Source organism: Anopheles arabiensis, chromosome X (assembly GCF_016920715.1).
Source record: "Anopheles arabiensis isolate DONGOLA chromosome X, AaraD3, whole genome shotgun sequence".
Lineage (NCBI taxonomy): Eukaryota > Metazoa > Arthropoda > Insecta > Diptera > Culicidae > Anopheles > Anopheles arabiensis.
The window spans coordinates 19,003,134-19,022,433 of NC_053519.1; the positions used below are offsets into that span (position 1 = coordinate 19,003,134).

The 19,300-nt window shown below is 45.6% G+C and overlaps 1 long non-coding RNA gene across 1 annotated transcript in view; it reads right to left on the minus strand.

The window, feature by feature from the left end:
• LOC120906316 overlaps positions 1 to 18,374 on the minus strand; it is a 35,849-nt gene extending 17,475 nt beyond the window's left edge. The window contains exons 1-2 of the long non-coding RNA XR_005740072.1: positions 18,158 to 18,374; positions 17,849 to 18,042 (exon numbers count right to left, since the gene is read on the minus strand). This is a non-coding gene — a long non-coding RNA (uncharacterized LOC120906316). The remainder of the gene's footprint in view (positions 1 to 17,848; positions 18,043 to 18,157) is intronic.
• Positions 18,375 to 19,300: the final 926 nt, after the last annotated feature.

Sequence of the window (19,300 nt, forward strand, 5' to 3'; positions counted from 1 at the left end):
GACCGTTCAACGTTGGAAACAAGGTGACAAATTCACTACACATACACACAATGCCCCAAGCGGACAGTCTGAAGATGCCTGGGGCGAGCGATCGAACATCTTGCTACCATTGAAGCTGCAGGGAGTGCACGGAACATTGAGCTCAAATTATCGCTCGAAAGGGGATTACGAACCTGTGATGTCTGAGGCGCAAGGTTTTCAGCAGAGTTTCTCGGATAACGTCCGGAAGGTGATAAATATCGCCGGAAATAGCCCCGCGACCGAAGACCCTGCGAAGACATGCAAAGATTTTTCGGACGCAGGGAAAATCGGAAACGAAGTTTGCTCAAAGACGTCTTGCTGTGAGGGTTACCTGCTTGCCATTAACATATTGCATCGAAGTGTGGTATTTTTACATCAATTAAACACTGACAGCTGTAGAACAAATATCAACATTGGTGTGCAGCAACTGGATGTAATACAAGAGTAAGATTGGAGGAAGTAATAAGAATGCCTGCATCAGTTTATAAGAGACTAGGAACAGTAAAAGGAAATGTTTGGAGATTAGTGAAAGTAAGCCATAGGATATAGCATAATAGGTAAGCTGTGATGCATGGGTTTTTTTCGAAAATTAAGACAACATTTTCGACAACGATGTAGTATATTAATGATATTCTGGATATTCAAGAACTCAAAGTAAGATTCATTTTTATGTTAATATCGTGAGCTTTATTTCAAAAGTATTTTTTTATGTTCTGTTCAGTATTTTGGATTATGTCTAGTCTTTCTTCAAGAAGTTCTCAAAAAACTGTAGTCTTTCTATTTATTCACAGATGTTATTGAAATCATAGTACATCTGCGCGGTATTCTAAGGTCCTACTCTTTATAAATGATAATCTTTTCAATCTTTTGATATTCTGCTTCCTCCTGTACAGAGTTTCTTCCAAGGCACTAACACAAAATCTGTGAGTGGTCTAGGTCGCAATGCGCAATAAGTCATTAAAGTAATGCTCTCGTAATTAGGCACGAATATTCCCTTGCCATCCTTTTAATATTCTCCATTATTTATAGCCCAGCTAGCGCAATCGGAGAACTCGTTCCAGGGCTGGCTCGGTCGCGGGTTTCAACTGTCAAAACTTCTGCCCTACTATTTCGCTACACAAATCTCAACAATCGGCAGCGCTTCAAATCCTTCCCTTGCTCTTGTTGGCCTTTGTCGACGGTAGTAATATTAAAAATTTGTATTTACCCGTCGCTAGTTGCAGTCGTTAAGTGCAGCATGAACCGTTCGGGCCGTTTGACGGAAGTCTCCCAGTGTCCCCCGGCCCTGCAGTCTACTCGGGGCAGTAGCAAAGGCCTATAAAACCATAAACGCTTAATCATCCATCAATCGCGGAGCGGGGATTTTTCGGGCAACTGTGTTTAAGACCGGGCACGGACAAAAGCGAGCGTAATTAGGGTGTGCTGCGCGCCTCGGGTACCTCCATCTTTTACGGTCCCAATAGTTTACGAGCGTCTCACTGTAAGCGCCAGCATTGCCCGACAGGCACGAAGCGCAACAATGTGTCCGAGAAGCGGTGCCAAAATGCCGCACAGGTAACCAATGGCAACTAGAGCGACCGTTGTTGCCGCGCCAGCGTGACCCGATTTATGGCCAGCGCATCTAGCACACATTGTAGCCGCACCACAGCCTGTCAGCTGTGCCGGAAATAAAAAGGTTGAGGCAGTTTTTGGGCCGAGAATGGTCCACACCACGGCCTAGTAAAATCTCGGGCAGGTTGTAAAAGCCGAGCGAGTGGGGGCAATGGTAGTTATTTTTGCACCAACCGGTTCGTTGACCTGTTTTATTCTTTTGTTCCATACGAGTAGAGAAGTCGAGTCTTTGGTTTTACTGCAATTCTGCAAACAGGATACAGGATTTTTTGCTACACAGAACGAGAGCAACATTGTGCGATGGGGAGAAAATGGGAAATCATCGAAAACGAGTTCGAGCATAAATTTCCATAAACTAACCCTGGAGTATCCCCGACCCGTACGGTAAGGAAGCAGACAGCGCCCATCCCATTCCCCTGGACACCCCGGATCTGACAGGCGAGTGAAAATTGTAAATTAATCAAAGCGATGTTCCAATGTGCCATTTCCACCACCAGCTCGCGTTGCATTGCACAGAAGGGAAGAGCAAAGCCGGAAGCCAGAAGAAAAAAATAAACTCTCACACACTCTCCCACAGGTGCAGCACGCGACACGCCGAACAAGGGAATGTCCGGCAGGCTCCCCGTGCGCGCGTTGTAATCCAATTTGAGGCTGAATTTATGATGAACAAGTGTAAATGTAAATGCACTATGACAAAGAGGAATGTATTCCCATTCCCAAACGCCAGCCATCCTGGCGGGAAAATCTGCATAGCGACATGACCGGAATTTAAAAAATAAACATATTCACTCCTGTTCCGAGGAGCTTTAACATTTATTTTTTGCTTTCGCTTCACTCTCTGTTTTGGTCACCCAGGTCCCGTTTGACAATTGCATGCGCATCCCGTACTTTGTATGTAAAACTTCGCTCATGGTGAAAGGAATGGTGGAAAATAGAGGGCACACGAAGGAAGTAAATGTAACAATTTACTCATCCATTACGCGGGTGGATTTTGCATCCCTGACCCACCACCCTGAACCGCTGCAGAATCTCCCGTGAGAATTGCAAACAGCGTTGGATACAAAGGGCAATATATGCGGTTGCGGATGGCAGCAGTGGCTGAATATTCGATGCACCAGCGCTTAACCAGCGAAACGGACCATCGCGTTGTTCAGGCGCTGTGGGTCCAGTTACTCTTCCTTTCAGTACTTCCACACGAGGTTTAATTTTTCCTCTTTATACTTTTTTTTTAGTAATGGCATACATTGTGTTTGAAGGTCGTCTCACTGTTCGATATCCGGTTGATTGAGCTAACTGAAGGGAACAAACAAAAAGTATGGCAGAGAAATTCTCCGGTTTGGTTATTCCTTTTGATCCTGCGGTGCGGAGAATGCCGCATACACGCTCCGCATATACCGACGGCAAACTCGACGGCAAATTTCGGTGTACCAGCTTTTCGCTCTTTTTTTTTTTTTGTTTTGTTTAGCTTTACTCGCACCGTTCCCACGACGGGAAACCTTTATTGTGCTGCATTTTCATATTTATCGGAATGCTCTACCAGCAAGCTGCCCCCACTACGTATTGGGAAGGTTGTAACATTGTTGCAGATATAACCGCATGCGGGAATTCCACTCAAACTCCGCTGCAAATTCCGTCCCTGTACCAGTCCGTGATTGTGAGCTCGCGCGGGTCCTACCGGTGGTACAGGTGAAATATGTGGAAAATTAATATTTTCACAAACCCGACGAGGGAAATAGTTTGGACGGGTTTCGGGCGCTTCCGGCACTCTGTGCTATACCGAGATGGATAAATCTGAAACCACTCAAACTAATCCCCATGAACGGTGGACGCGCTCAAACGAGTGGTTCCGTTGCTGGCACGCTGTGTGCAATTTTGTGCGCCAGCGGCACACGCCAGCGGAACACGCCAACGTTGCATTTAATCTCGGCCTGCTTCTCCCACTCAAACAACGGTTCGTCCTGTTCCGAAGTTCACTTCGAAAGGGGGCGAATTAGCTTCGACGACTACGAGGACTGGACCTACGCGGATTGCGTTTGGCGCGTTTGTTTTCCGGCAAAACCTCTCTCTCCAACGCCACGGGGCAGTGAATCCAATGCAGAATCAATTTTTGTACGCAAATCCCCGCAGTAGTGGAGCAATGTCGAGCTGTCGCACTATTTGCGGTTGGCTGCGACTGACATTTCGTTTCTCCGTGGTGCATGCTGGACGCTAGAACGTCGGCGTGAGTTAAGTGGCAAATGCAGATTACCGACTCGGACCGGAGCGATGTGGCTGCGTGCACGTGAAGGGCGGCTACGGATTAGCCACAGTTTTCTACTAAAATTCCAGCTGCAACGACAACAATGTAGCTGGACGTACCGAGGTTGACAGATTTCGTGGCTACGCAGCGAGTAACGGCTGTGGAAGTAGTAACACGGCAAACAACTGCGCTTTTGTTACGCACATTACATACCTTTAGGCGTAAGACCGTATAGCACATGATACTAGTTATAAGACATAATTATATTATATTACATAATTGAACAGAGAAATCGTTATTTTAATTAGTCGATTCAGAGTTTAATAGTGAAACAGAACGTTCAGTTAATTGCACACTTACAGGCACTACATATTTAAATTACACATTTAGATTAGATTTACAGTGCAGCTATGGCTTAACATTACTGTATAACACCTCTGACCGACGGTTACGCGGGCCGTGGGAATTTCACGTGCCCTTCGAACGTTAAACTTCACCTTATCACTCCGAAACCACCTCGGCACCTAAATCAGCAAACAAACAATCGAGGCAAATCGTTGTAAATTACTTCCGCTCGCGAGTCACTTGGTGTGGCCACCGTCGAGAAAAGGGTCATAAATTGATTGCTTAGGCTAGGCACTGCATATCGAGCGCCCTGCGCGGGAAACACGCGCTGCACCAAGGATAGCAAACTGGATACCAATAAATAAAGGAATAAGCGCGCGCTCGCCTTTTGCCAAAAGAAATATGAGCAGCTCTGGGCAGCCGACCCCGTCTCGATTAGATTAGACAGTGGTCGTGGCGCGTCGTGCTGTCTGTATTTTCGTTCTTTCTTTCTTTCTTTCTTTCTTTCTTCGTGCTGACCATTCTGTCCGGCGACGGCGAGAGCAAAATCCTTCCCGATCCCTTCGCGTTTTCTTAACCACACGTCCATGTCGGTCCTTTGTCCGGGGCTAGCGTGAAAAATACACGCAAGACCGTTCCCCTCCCCAGCGTCCATTATCACTTATTTATTTACGTTTATTTAATTTAAATACTGTCGTAAATTGGTTTGTTCGCCTGCTCGCTTGCGGTTGCTGCGGCCTGCGGTAAAAGACGGGAGGGGCGGTGAGTGCCAGGCTAATTAGAATATTCATTGTTTTCCAACCGATCGAAAATGGTGATTGCTGCGGTGCCAGGGCGAGAAAAGTATGAAAGTGTAAACCTTTTTCCGTAAAAGACGCGCCAGAAATCCGAGAACACAATATGGCCCCCGCCGCCTCCTACCCTTTCACGCTCACTTCCGGTTGGGTTTATCTATTTTCGATTTTTAACCTCGCGCCTCGTTCCAGTTTGCTGGCCGGCGAAGGTCCTTTCAGCGCCAGGGAGGGTAGTAAAGGGGTTAAATAAATATTTTATGCTAATGTTAACGAGTCTCGCCGCACTGTGCGGAGCGAAGTGTCGAATTGTAGCGACAGGAGGAGTAGTCTTGGGAGGGCGGTTCGCTGTTGTTGTTTTTGTGTTATTGTATCAGGTTCTTGTAATATTTATTTCTAATTGAAATTCCCGGGTCGGGTGTAATTTCCCGTCACAGCAACACAAGTAGAAGGGTGAAACATTATCCAGGAGAAGCTTGAACAACAGAAAATGCGGTGAGCTTTTCATTTTCAACGCAAACTTCACCAAAAAACGAGGGAACAAAAGTATTTGGAAACCCCCTCTGGACAGTAGGTTGCGTAATGTGTTTTGAAAAGTCTTCGGATGGACGCTACGTCGCCAAGAAAACTTGCCAAAATAACATAAAAACCTAAGTCACAACAGATACGGGCGCCATAAAATCGCGATACTGTTTGGTCCTTCGAACCGGATCGTGCCATGCCAAAGAGCTAAATGTGCCGCCCGAAAGTGCCTGTCATCAGCCCCAATTATTTTCGCATTTAGCAAACTCGTCTCGTTGCTTCAATTCCACCTCTCTCAGCTCCTTGTCCCCATCACAATGGAAGCGGAGCTAGAGAAGGTGGCCACATTTGCATATAAATTTGGCCCAAAGTCGGCAACCCGTTTCGAGTGCATTCGATTCCAATTAGTTTAATCAGAGTAATTTTCCCAAAAATCGTAACCGGTTGGCTTACACACCGACGAGCCGACGACGAACCGAGCCAAACCCGTCGTGCTAACATTTGAAAGCGTTCACGGAGGGACATAAGCCGACGGTCAGCATTTATAGAGCCAGGGCGGAGGGGGGATGCTGAACCAGCTGCGAGGGTAAGCATGGTCAGTTGATTTGCGTGCGGTCCACCGCCGGCCCGGCTTTCGCTCTCCAATGGAATCGTGTGCGTTCGTGCCAGAGTGTATAAATCACCATAAATTTAGTCGCTCATTTCCCGCCAAACCCGTTGCACACCGTGCGGCGAGATTGCCCGGTGCCCAGCAAAGCATTCCAACACCTGTGTCGGTTTGCGGTTGTGGGCGCGCCCTCCCCACGGTTGTGCGGATGCTAAGTGGGGTTCACCGTGCCCACTTGGACACATGGACACCGAATCCAGGAGCACGAGGAAACACACTCTAATCCCTCCCGGCCCGGAACTATTCGAAATATGCCCTGGGCACGGGTGCCGCCGTCAAAATGGATTGAAATTTATGGCGCTTTCTTCGGCGCGGGCAAACCTGGGGCCGTTGACAGGTTCGAACTGAACGGGTTAACCATGTGCTCGCTGTATGCATACGAGCATCTCCCAAACCTCGCAATGACAGTTTGATAAGGTGTTGACAGGCCACGCATACGGTACGATCGCAAGCATGGGGATGGAAAGGTATTTAGTGAATCTGCAAATTCCTGAACTGACCTATGCTCGGAAGGGGGTTTGTTTCCTTTATCTCATTTTTATCTTTCTTTTTTTTTGCAAGTTCCATAAAATCCCATTAGCACAGGAAAATCAAAACACGCGTCTAGTCTTTTTTTATTTCTGGAAAAACTTCTAACCGACATTCGCCGCACGGATTGGTTGAGGGGTTTGCTCTGGTTATGCGAGACAGGCAGCGTCGGGAAAGGGAGACATCGCCAGTGACGCCAGTTTTTGCTTTTGGGGGGGTGACCAAGGGAACGAAACCGAGCGGCGCAGAGAGCATGCCAAAACACTTGTTGTATCCTAGTCACGGCACCAACGAACAGTTTTGGTGTATGACTATTTTAAACAAAGCCGTTACAACATAACAACATTATTATAAATTGGTGTAAAGAAAACGTAAGCCTGACCTGCTCCTGACTTGTAATTTGGATTTCTTTAGAATAGTGAGCATAATCGCATTCTTTTCCCCGCTTATGCTTTGCAACGTTGCGTTGCACACGTCACATGACGCCGAACCGTACGACACGTGTATCATGTATCGCCCTGTGTTGCGCTGCTCTCGATGCATCGTCTCTACGGGATGCTGCACCGAAACACGCGTATGCGCGTTGTGCGCCTTATTTTGGCGCCTTTTTTGCCCGCGCGCGTACACCCGCCATCTGGCTGGCGTTGTTATGACCTGAGAGCTGAGTGAACAATCAGGAAAAGGATTTAAGCAAAAAAAACAAAGCGATAAAACACACGCAAGATCGATATGCATGCATGAAAGACGTGACCGGACCCGGTTCAGCTCGTAAAACGAAGCGTCGTCATAAAATATAATCCAATGCTTTTTTAAGTTTTGGAATTTTATTCCGCCAGCTGGTAGAAGACATCGTCCGGTTGCACAGTTTTTACTGCAGTTTGGCAAACGACCTAGAATGAAGGCGAATGCAAGCGCTCGCCCGTACCACGCGGTTGTTATCGCATGTTACCGTGCATTCTGGATAGAAAACGCACTAGATGCAAATTTTAATGCTATACCCATGGACATAGGATAGTTTTACGACCAATAGCTGCGGAAGCTCGGACAGAAAGAATCACACTGACGGAATGAGGTTGATTGAATAAATGCAGCATCACGGTAAAACTTTTCTACCGTTCCGTAGTGTCATAGTTCTCTAAATTTGATTTAATTTTTCCCAACGCATTACGGTTCGCCTAACCAGTATGCAATGAGCACAGCACCAACCGTCTTAATAAGCGTTGGCGTGTCAAGCGATTCCAAATTAGGCTCACACTTGCGAATGAATATCAGCAAAAAAAACCACTGTAAAACAATATCTTCAAGGACACTCTTGGAGCCACCGACATGGAATAGTTTTACGACCACTAGCTGCGGAAACTCGGACAGAAAGAATCACACTGACGGAATGAGGTTGATTGAATAAATGCAGCATCACGGTAAAACTTTTCTACCGTTCCGTAGTGTGGTAGTTCTCTGGATTTGATTCAATTACGGTTCGCCTAACTAGTATGCAATGAGCATAGCACCAATCGCTTAATAAGCGTTTACGTGTCATGCGATTCCAAACTAGGCTCACACGAGCGGATAGAAATGAGCAACAAATAACTGTAAAACAATATCTCCAAGGACATCCTTGGAGCTATCGACATGGGATAGTTTACGACCACTAGCTGCGGAAACTCGGACAGAAAGAATTCCACTGATGGAATGAGGTTGAATGAATAAATGCAGCATCGTGGTAAAACTTTTCTATCGTTCCGTAGTGTGGTAGTTCTCTAAATTTGATTCAATTTTTTTCAACGCATTACGGTTCGCCTAACCAGTATGCAATGAGCATAGCACCAATCGCTTAATAAGCGTTTGCGTGTCATGCAATTCCAAATTAGGCTCACACTTGCGGATGAATATCAGCAAAAAAACCACTGTAAAACAATATCTTCAAGGACTCCCTTGGAGCCATCGAAATGGAATAGTTTTACGACCACTAGCTGCGGAAACTCGGACAAAAATCACACTGGCGGAATGAGGATGATTGAATAAATGCAGCATCGCGGTAAAACTTTTCTACCGTTCCGTAGTCTGATAATTCTCTAAAATTGATTCAATTTTTCCCAACGCATTAGGATTCGCCTAACCAGTATGCAATGAGCATAGTACCAACCGTCTTAATAAGCGTTTGCGTGTCAAGCGATTGCAAATTAGGCTCACACACTTGCGGATGGATATGAGCAACAAAGCACTGTAAAACAATATTCAAATTATTCTGCACCCAACCAAAAGGAACCACCATGATTCCCGTTCGTGTGAATCTTAAATCAGTACCGCTGCCACCCCGTTCGGTCGCGGACAGGCAACCAGTGTAGGGTGCATTAAATGCTGTGCCCCCTGCCTACCACCAGCCACAGCCTTCCTGCACCAAGGTTAATCGACGGGTCGAGTCACACAGCCGCGCCGTATTTGCATAAGGAAACCATTCACACCCGACTGGAAAATTCGTCCCGGCCCTTGGTCGGGTTGGAAAAACAACCCTTGGCCGAAATGCTGCTCGAAATATCGATACGGGTACACTCAATCAAGAGTGTCGTCGTCAGGCCTGCCCCGACGCAGAGGGAAAATCCAAAAACAGGGAGAAGACAAGATTATTAACGTAAAAGAAAATTTGTGAACGGCTTCGTTACGCCCAAATCCAAAAAAACACCAAGAAGGCACCGGCTGTGTATGTGCGTGTGTGCGTATGCAAATAATACGCTGTGTAGCGATGATTTGTTCTATTTTTTGCCATTTCGTTACTCTGCCGCTTTCCGCCGATGCTAACCCTTTTCAGGGAACCGGTCCCGAAAGAGGGGATGATGGGATTTTAATACCGCATCATCAATCATTTGATTGTGCGGGCCAAAGATGACGTGTTCCTATTTTGTGTGTATGTTTTTTTTTTGTGTTCTTCTTTGTTTACCCTTCTGTATATCTCCTTGGCTGGTTTCTTTGTTGCGTCTCAGAACGCGTCGACAACCGAAACCCGAGGCACCATCACCCCTCGTGTGCCCGCACCTGTTCCATCGCGGAATGGTGTAAAGCAGAGTGTTGTATGAATTTTAAGCATCCACCACCAAACTCACCAGTCCACCGAGCGCCACTCCTCGGGCCCGTGTGAACTCTGCGGGTTGAGTATTTATGCGCAAAAAAAAAAACACACACACACACACAATGAAACGGAACGTCCGAAGTCAAATGAGAGGGAAAATTAAGAGCGAAGGACACACGAAAAGATGGAAAACACCGAGCGTGCGGAAAAGCATCATCATAATCGGAGAGCGGAAAAGCTGATGATGGCTGCAGACGCCAGACAGAAGCGGACCGAAACCTGTAGACCACTCAATGCGCGTGAAAAAGGGTTAGGAAGGCTGCTATTACTGCACCGACCCTTTCTTTCGGGTCCACTCTCTTCCTGCTCGCACAGACCGAAACGAGGGAAGTTAAATGGGAAAATGAAATTTAAATATATTTTCAAACCGAGCGCTACCACCGCGCGCGCGAGGTGGAAGGATTTGCATGAAAATCAAGACTGTTAGTATGCAAACATATTCATTTCGGGACGCTTTGGGCTGCAGGGTAGTACTGGCGAGGCTGGCTGGTTTGCTTGCTGTTTGGTTATTTGTTTTTCCTGACTGCCTCTGTTTGGCGTTTGGCAGCCCTCAAACAGGAACCAAGTCAACTAGTGGTACCGTTTGGCAGTATGCTTTCGCTTTGTAGGATTTTACTGTTTTGTAAGACATTTTCTCACCCCGAGGAGAAAGATAGAGTGGTTCCGAGCACCCAACAGGATGGAAGCAGTTTGTGTTTCTAGCGATTTTCCTATTCAGCTGGAAACAAAATGAAATGTTGGGTCGACCACTTCGGACGACAACTGTAACGCCATTCAATCAACCTTTGGCATTAGTGCATCAAAACTCCAAGCGATCCACGCACTGCTCCAAAAACACAGCTTCCGACCAGGGCAGGAAAATTTAGATCGCAAAAATAAGCAAAGCAATCTGACAGAGGCTCAACCGATACACCGACGCTCTTATCTGATCTGAGCTGCAAACCAATCGCCACCAGCTGGTCCAGCGAGTGAGTGATCCACTCTTCCGGCTCCCTATATCCATTGCAGCAAGTCGTCAATTACGCCGCACCCGTGAACGGAGGCGCCCTATCGATTAGACGCCGCGACGAATCGTTGGCAGCCCATTCCATTCCATCTTCCCCTCGAGACCGCGTTTAAGTTCACCAGATTGACGTCTCGTGCTGCCGCCTCCACTATCTCCGCTTATTCTTGCCCACCATCTATCGCGCGCGCATACCTCAGGTGGCAATAGTCCTGCGTCCTGATCTCTGGCCAGATTGCAGACGGGAGATAATTGTGTGTACCCAGAGCAGCAACTACCCTCTTAGCAACAAAACAACCCGGACGAGCGAAGACCTGGCCAGGAGGTGGAGGGGGGGAAATGAGACAGCCACAAAACAGCGACCGACTCTTGGCTCTGAGTCTTACGCCGGTGATTTGATGTGTTTGATTTGTCGCCCGCCCGCACCTCTGTGCCACGACGCTTGAGATGTGCGCTTCCGTCCGAGCACTTCCTTACACCCGGGGATACGCGTATGGATTGTCTGAATTAGGTCGTATTTTGTCATATCTGTCAGTGCGATTCCGCAATAAACATTTCGGCGCGGGGAAAACGCGGCGGCCGGTGCTACCCGAGGTGGGATCGCACGCTACAGCACGCTATCGGTACGGTGTGCGTTCCTTCCCCCTGGTGCTAACGCGTCTAAAAGAGCAGAAGCAACCGCAGCAACAGCAGCTGCGTACGGAGGGTGACACGGACAACCGCACGGCAATCTCTCTCTCTCTTTCTCTCTTGCTGCTGTGCTTGGGAGTTATTACTGTTATTATTGTTATTATCGTACCGATTCTGGGGAGAGGGGAGAGCAGCAAAAAAAAAGAAAACGAAAAAGGGAACGCGGCATTTTATCCCTCTTTGAGCGTTGCTCGGCACAGCAGGCGTCCCCGGCTCTGTACCCGGGTGCAACTTGCGTGCTAGCGGCATCCGCTTTCGGTGCCACACGGTACTGTACTTTTCCCGTTCGCCCTTCGTCTTTTCGAGCGGCGGCTTGGCAACGGGAGCGCGCCTGCCTGGAGGGGTTGCGGTCCGGTCGGCACAGGACGTACTCGCGTACGCCTCGGATACAACTTTGTACGCAACTGTACGTCCGCGATGGGTCATCGGCACCCCATTGCACACAGAAAACACCCGCGCCGTGTCAGTCACTGGGCCGGTGCCGAGGGCCGTCGTCGCGCTCGTCAACCCACGCTAACGCCACGGCTGACAGTTGACAGCGCGCAGGATAGGCCAAGCGGCACGCGGGGTCCCTCTACCGATCGGTGCGGCCCAGCAAAACGATTTGTTTCGGGTGCGCGCGTCCCCTTTGCCCGCGTGAACATTATTTTTAATACCACCGCCATCACCACACCGCCGCCACCAACAACCACCCAACCGGTCGTCCTGCCGGGTAATGGATGGATGGAAAACCGTGTGGTTTTTACAAATCAATCACCTATATATCAGCGTCTTCGCGCTGCCCCTTGAAAACGGTGGCGGATCGGTCGGTGACGCTGTCTGCAGTTGTTGAACGTCGACAGTCGGTGACTTCGTCCGCTCGTGGTTGGGTTTTCCCCCGCAGTTATATTTTCAATATACAATACAATACAATTTTAAACGACGTACTGTTGCTCCGATGACTTTATTCGTGAGGGACCGTAGGACATCTGGAAGGAGGAAAAACGAAATACCTGTAGTATTTATGTTCGCTAGACTGAAGTTATCGTTTACATGAGTAATGTATAGTGCATACCTTCCAGGCGTATAACGTGACGTCCGGGGAGTTCCCAAAGTCAGGCAAGCAGTGGGTGCACAAAATAGTGATGGGTCATGCGACTCCACTAACGGATCGACCCGGGTCAGGTGCGCCATGAGGTCGATTCCGACCCGTGGTAACAGCGAGTTCGGTAGATTCATACGAATTCAGTACGTTTAGTAGGTTTGGTTGGTTCAAACGAGTTCAGTAGGATTAGTAGGTTTGGGTGTATACGAGTTCGTTAGGTTGTTTCACTTTTAATTTTAAAATAAACATCGGTATCATCATACAATAGCTATACGGTCATTCATTCATTCATTCTTTGTATTTATTTTCTAGATATACATTATTGCTGAATTACAAATTTATGATATTACATCGATACCGGAGTTTCCTTAACGCAATATTTTGTTGATTTTTATTGCACTTGGCATTGTGGACACTATTCCTGTTTTAAATGGCTAGGACGTATTGATGAAGGAAAAATTATTACAAAAAACCTCTTAATTTGGCTACATTTTCTATACTATGTACTAAATTAGTCTTTTATAGACTATAATAAGGGAACGAATTCATATTGGGAATAGAAATTAGAGAGAAAAACTAAGAAAAGTTAGTATTTACAAATATAAGTATCGTTTTAGATGAGATTTTGTAGGATTCGTATGCTACTATTTAGGCATTTAGATCGATATTTAATATTGATTTTTTCTATAAACTAGCTAATCCTGTCAATTTTAGCTTTTCTATGAATAATGCTTGTACTGTACCAGGGCAGTACTCGAGATTTAGTAGTTTAGTATTTCTTAACGCCTTTTATTTTTAGATACATCGCTTGTAATTATATATTTAAAAGTATTGGGAACAGTACACTACCTTGGGCCAGGCCGGCTAGTGGCTTAAAGGGTTCAGAATGATAAGGATGAAGATGAACGGAACCAGATCGATTCGACAAGAAGGATTTAATGAGAAGAATTAATTTGGAGGGGAAATTGTTGCTGATCAATTTGGATATGAGTCCATCGTGCCAAACTGTGTCGAATGCTTTTTCAAGGTCTAATGTAACTAGTTGTGTAGTTTTTTTTAATATTCCGGATAGTTTTTTATAGTGTTAGTGAGCCTATTTAATTGGTGGTGACAAAATTGGCTTGAAAAAAAATTGGAAAGGAGGGATGAGTTAGTTAGTTAGTTAGTTCTTTTATTTCCATTTTTAAATTTCATTAGTAAGTACAACAGTTTGAAATCTTACGCGATAATGGGTACGAAACTATGTTCTCTCCTCATTGAATACTAATCTTAATGGCAATCTTGGCCGGAAGGACTTAGAAGATTTCTAACAAAAGCTAAATTAAGGAACAATTTGGTTAAGGGGAAAAAATATAATTGGAATTGAAAACCCCTTGGCTGAATACAACGAAAGGAGGGATGAAGTTATTAGACTTGGTATGAGAATCTAGCTTTTTTATATGATCTTTTCGAAAAATTTAACCCATACAGCTTAGTATGCTAATCTACATTGATCTGCACTCTTTATACCGCAGCAATTACAGATTACGATATAGGAATTATTCAAAGAGAATGTAACAAAACATATGCAGCCACCCAATATGCATCTGGCACTTCTTTAAAAGCAAAATTAATTCATGGCACACTCTTAATTCGAAGTCTTTCGCATGGAAAGGAGTCTTAAGTTCAAATACCAAAGATTTGTGCAATCTCTTCGCCCAACGCTTTGCAGACTCCCTTTCGCCTGCAGTTCTCTATCCCTTCTTGCCGGCGCGGCGCTTATTAAAACCCCTCTGCTGGTGTAGTTAACATGAGTATATCTTATATTGACAACGAAACTGTTAGCGCTAACATACACCTTCATTCGCTCCTGAACCAGGATACCGGTATACCTCCAACCATATTGTACAGATGTCAAACGGCAGTGGCACCTTTTCTCGAAAAAAAATTCAACAATTCGCTCTCTACCAATCTCTTCTTTAATCCATGAAAAAAAGCTGGACAGTTCTAGTTTAAAAAAAGGTGATAGAATAGATATATACAACTATAAAGGTACTTCAACTATCACTTATATTTGCGCGATCGCGAAGGTCCTCGAACTAGTGCCTTACAAACTATTGCTTGCTGCTTGTTATGCTACTGTTTGTTGCTCTAGCTACTTAAGCCCGTCCCAACATGGCTTTGTGCCATGCAATCTACACGAACTTGAATACAGCATTCGCTACCTCACTCTATTTTGCTCGCTATACTCGCCTAATTGTTCCATTGTTCAATCCTACTTCCTACTTTGCTCTTGTAATGGCTGAGATCATACCTCGTGGATCGCTCATATATCGTCAGCATCGATGATCACCTCTGTAATGAAATTACATGCGGCTTTGGCGTGCCCCAGGGTTTAAGCCCCGAATGGACCGTGTCCCCATATGTAGGACTAACTATCCTGCTATGAGTAATCAATCAGTCAATCAAAGAACAATCAGAAAAGTTTACATTTTTTACCAGATGATGCAACATTTTAGCAGATTCCTTTTAAGGCACAAGGCATATTATAAAAATGATTTCTTCCTCGTTGACCCCAGATACTATACATTTTTCCCACAGAGTTGTGATTTATACATGCAAAAAGCATTGCACAAGTGTACGTCCTAAATAAAACAACATTATGTAACGTTTGTTTTAAATTGACTAGATAGTTATTGTGTAGGTTAATCTTAAGTTTATTTAAAATGAAAAGTGAACCTACTGAACTCGTTTACTGAACCATCCAAACCTACTAAACCTACAGAAATCGTATGAACCTATCAAACTCCTTTGAACCTACCGAACTCGTATGAACCTACCGAAATCGTTTTGCACCCACGGGTCGAAATCGCACATGCTATGCTGAACCTACCGAACCTACCGAACCGTCTGGAACCAAAATAACAACCCGGAGCGCTCCGGGTCACATGTGGATGGCTCCGATCCGGTAGGTTCGGGTCGACCCGCCCATCATTAGTACAAAATAAGCAATAGGTAATGCAAAAAATCATCTCGCTCACCACAAAAAAAATCTCTCTAATTGCACTAATACTTCAAGGTCCTTGGTTGCGCTGTGGCTTCACACCCTGACCCTATTTGCATTGCCGGTGGCAGCAAAATGGAACATTATTAGCTACGGATATCAGTTGTAGTTGTGTGTTTTTTTTGTCGATCTATTTCGGTGTTAAATTCGGGTACCTTTTTTTCTTTGGTCCTGTAGGTCCTGTACCGCTCTCACCTCTCCCTCTCAAACAACACTTCGCTCAAGGTCATCAATTTCATGGTTCGTATCACGTGGTAGAAAAAAGAACGTCACATGCCCTTGGCGAACAAGCCGCTAACAAGCAGTGAAATGCATTGCCGACCCACGCAATCGCTCGGCGGCGGCTGCGGTTTTGGCGTGCGGCTACGGCCGAAGCTAAACAGAGATGAAATTAAAAACTCCCGAAAGGTAATCACGCCGACGGCTGGTCCGAGATTTGTAGGTGCTGGTGAGCCACGTGCACACGTAGCCTTTCCTTCCCCGCGCTCGGCACAATTCATTAAAAATACATTACTTTCCCTTAGCGGTAGTTTATCGCGGCACGGAACGTATTACCACCGGGGTAGCTAGCGGGAGAGTAAAACATTACAAAAAAATATATGGAAGGGTGAAAAGCAATCGTTTTAAGCGCATTACAAAACGAAACGAAACGAAAGCATAGGCAATTGAAACTGTAAAACAAATCAGAAGGCAAATAAAATTTGCTGAAAGCGGCTTAGCGACCAGGCAATACGGGCATCAATCGAAGGGTCAGATCGAGCGCAAAGAAGGATTATGGTTGCAAACTTAGAAACAGCATTCCTTCTTGTATGCGTGTGGTAGTTGCGGACAAAGACAAATCAGACGGCCGTAAAGCAATGGTCATTTGAAACGCACTCGGCGTCAGAAACCAAACTCAACCGGGTGGGAGGGAAAAGCGGAAGCTGAACGTATTTACGAGTTTTCACTTTACTGCACACACACACACATCGTGCACACGCGGTATTAGAAAGAGTTGTAGCCTATTTGCCCTGGCGGCAAACGCAAACTTATTTAATCAGATGAATTCGGAACAGGTGAGGGGAGGAGGATGAAGAGAAGGATAAAACAACACACACGCAGACTAATAAATTGAATTTGAAACGGAAAAACCCACTGCAAGCGCAATACAATAACGAAGGAAGCAAACAAACAAGCCGATAGTGAACGGATGAAACAAATAAATAAAAAAAGCATAAAGCACGCTGGACACAGTAACCCTCCCGTTACACCCCAATACCGTCTCGGCCGGATGGGACTGACCGTTGTTGTTGAAAAAAAAAATCAGTCGAGGCAAATCCTTAAACAAAAAAAAAACCCTCTCGGCCCATCAACGGAAGCAGCGGACAGGACTGGACGCGCACGCATTCCTTGCCACGGGAAAAAGTGGACCGGGATCGTATTACAATTTTCCGACCATCATCATCGTATAAGCAATTACCGAGCGACCCACCGAAAAACGAAAACAGCCAGCTTGGGCCGGACCGGCCAGCGGATGCATTGAGCATTTACTGCACATTGGAAGCGATAAAAAGGGACGGTTCATATTTCGATCAATCACGGGAGGGAGAAATGGGAACAACGGATAAAAAAATAGATAGCCGCACACAACACACAGGAAAACTAGCCGCGGAACCATAAATAGGAGTTCCGTTCTAACCGACCCCCCTCCCCGTTCCTTTCGAAACAAAACAAGAAAAAAAAAGGACACAGCCATCGCGAGTGAGTGAGCCAATGTAATAAAAAAAATATAACCGGACGCCACCCGAGTACCCGGGGGTAAGCCGATACCGAAGTGAAGTTAAATGAGGAAAATAAAAACTAAAATACACTTCACCTATTATTTCCCCCTTTTGCGCAGGGGCTCCCTGCGGGCGAACGGAACAATGTCCGTGGAAATCATCACGCACAAACGGGGTCGAGTGCACGGACGGCGCTGCCCGGGTTGGTTCGGCCAAAGCAAAAACGGAAAGGGAAAGTGGGATTAAATTATGAGAATGTGACGAGTTTATAAAAGTCTAAACCTTACCGGGCACAGCGTACCCCTTTGCAGAAGGACAAATGTGTGCAGCTATATTTTCAGTGCCAATATTATCCTTTTTTTTTGGTCAGAGAGTTTCTCCTTTACGCTTCTCCGCTACACATTTTGCCTCTTTTTTTACCTTTTTTCGTTCACCGTCGTTGCTTCGATGAGTTGCTTTGCGTGTTTTGTGTCCTTTTTGAGTTCCGAGAGGGGGAAAAAGGTCGCTTCTTTGATTTACTCTTTGTGCACCGGGGTGTGCATCGAGCGTTCGATCTGATTATCCCTTCGGACGTCACACCGTACGGGGTGTCTAGGGGGTGGGAAGGACAGGAACTAAAATAAACAGGACAATACGTGGGTGAAATTAGATTTGTTCCCTCCTGATAAGCCACCAGTGTCGGGGCAATGAAAGCCGGCTAGTTTTAGGGCTTTGGAAGGTGCTACTTACCCGGAGCTGTTCGGCCACGGTGTCACGGTCAAACCCGCATGATTGCTTGATCCGGACCCGGAGCTACCGTTGGGTCTGGGGTCCGGATGTTATGGTTGTAAATAAAGGCACCCTTGCCGGGCGGCTATTTGGCCGGTGTCGTCGGCCAAATTGACCACTTGAGATTGATCCCGGACGATTACTATTCAGCATACACAGCCCTGGTACCGCTGTAACGAAACTCAAGTACGAATGTTTTGTTTACATTTTGCACTACCAGTGACATAAGGCGGGCGTGAGCGAGAGTAGGTGTGCGCAAGGTAATTAGAGGACTTTAGGTGAAATAATTTTTTCGCGTATACAGGCGATCCCTAAAATACACGGTTGATGGGAACCGAAAATTGTCGCTAATTACCGCGTATATCGAGTAGTAGGGGGTGGTTTTAGCCACTCAATGAATTATTTCGAATGATTCTGACGGAATTCAACAAATAAAATTCTTTAAAATTTCGATCAACAGGATTTTCTTGCATTTAACAGTTAAAATATAATATTAAGTGGCTATATAATAATAATATGTATAACAATAAATAAAACTATGTGTAATAATAATTTAAGCACATAAAACATTTCAAAGCAATAAAATATTTGCAAAACACATGGAGCTGTCAAATTTAGAAGACTTGCGTACTGCGGATAATTGCTGTAATTCATAAATCCGACTACAAGCTACTAAATATCGTTGCTTTCACCCATTGTCATTTTTAACTAATTTCTCAAGCATCATTTTTACACAAATATCATTCAAATTATGCAATTAAATTAACCTTTAACTCTACGACCGGATTTTTTTTTTCTTTGACTCAACAAACATTGTCTGTCAAGGCCGGCCAGCTCCACTTGTGAGCTTGGCTTTCAGTGACTTATTTATCCCCCCCCCCCCCCCCCAATACCAGGATAGTCAGTCCTACGTATGACGACACGGTCCATTTGGGGCTTGAAACCATGACGGGCATGTTGTTAAGTCGTACGAGTTGACGACTGTACCACGACCACGGCTTTACGACCAGATACCCGGGTATTATTTTAATTTTCTAACCAAAACAACTTTGCATTTTTTCATGTATCTTTAGGAAATTGAATTCTTAGGCCGAAAATACACGG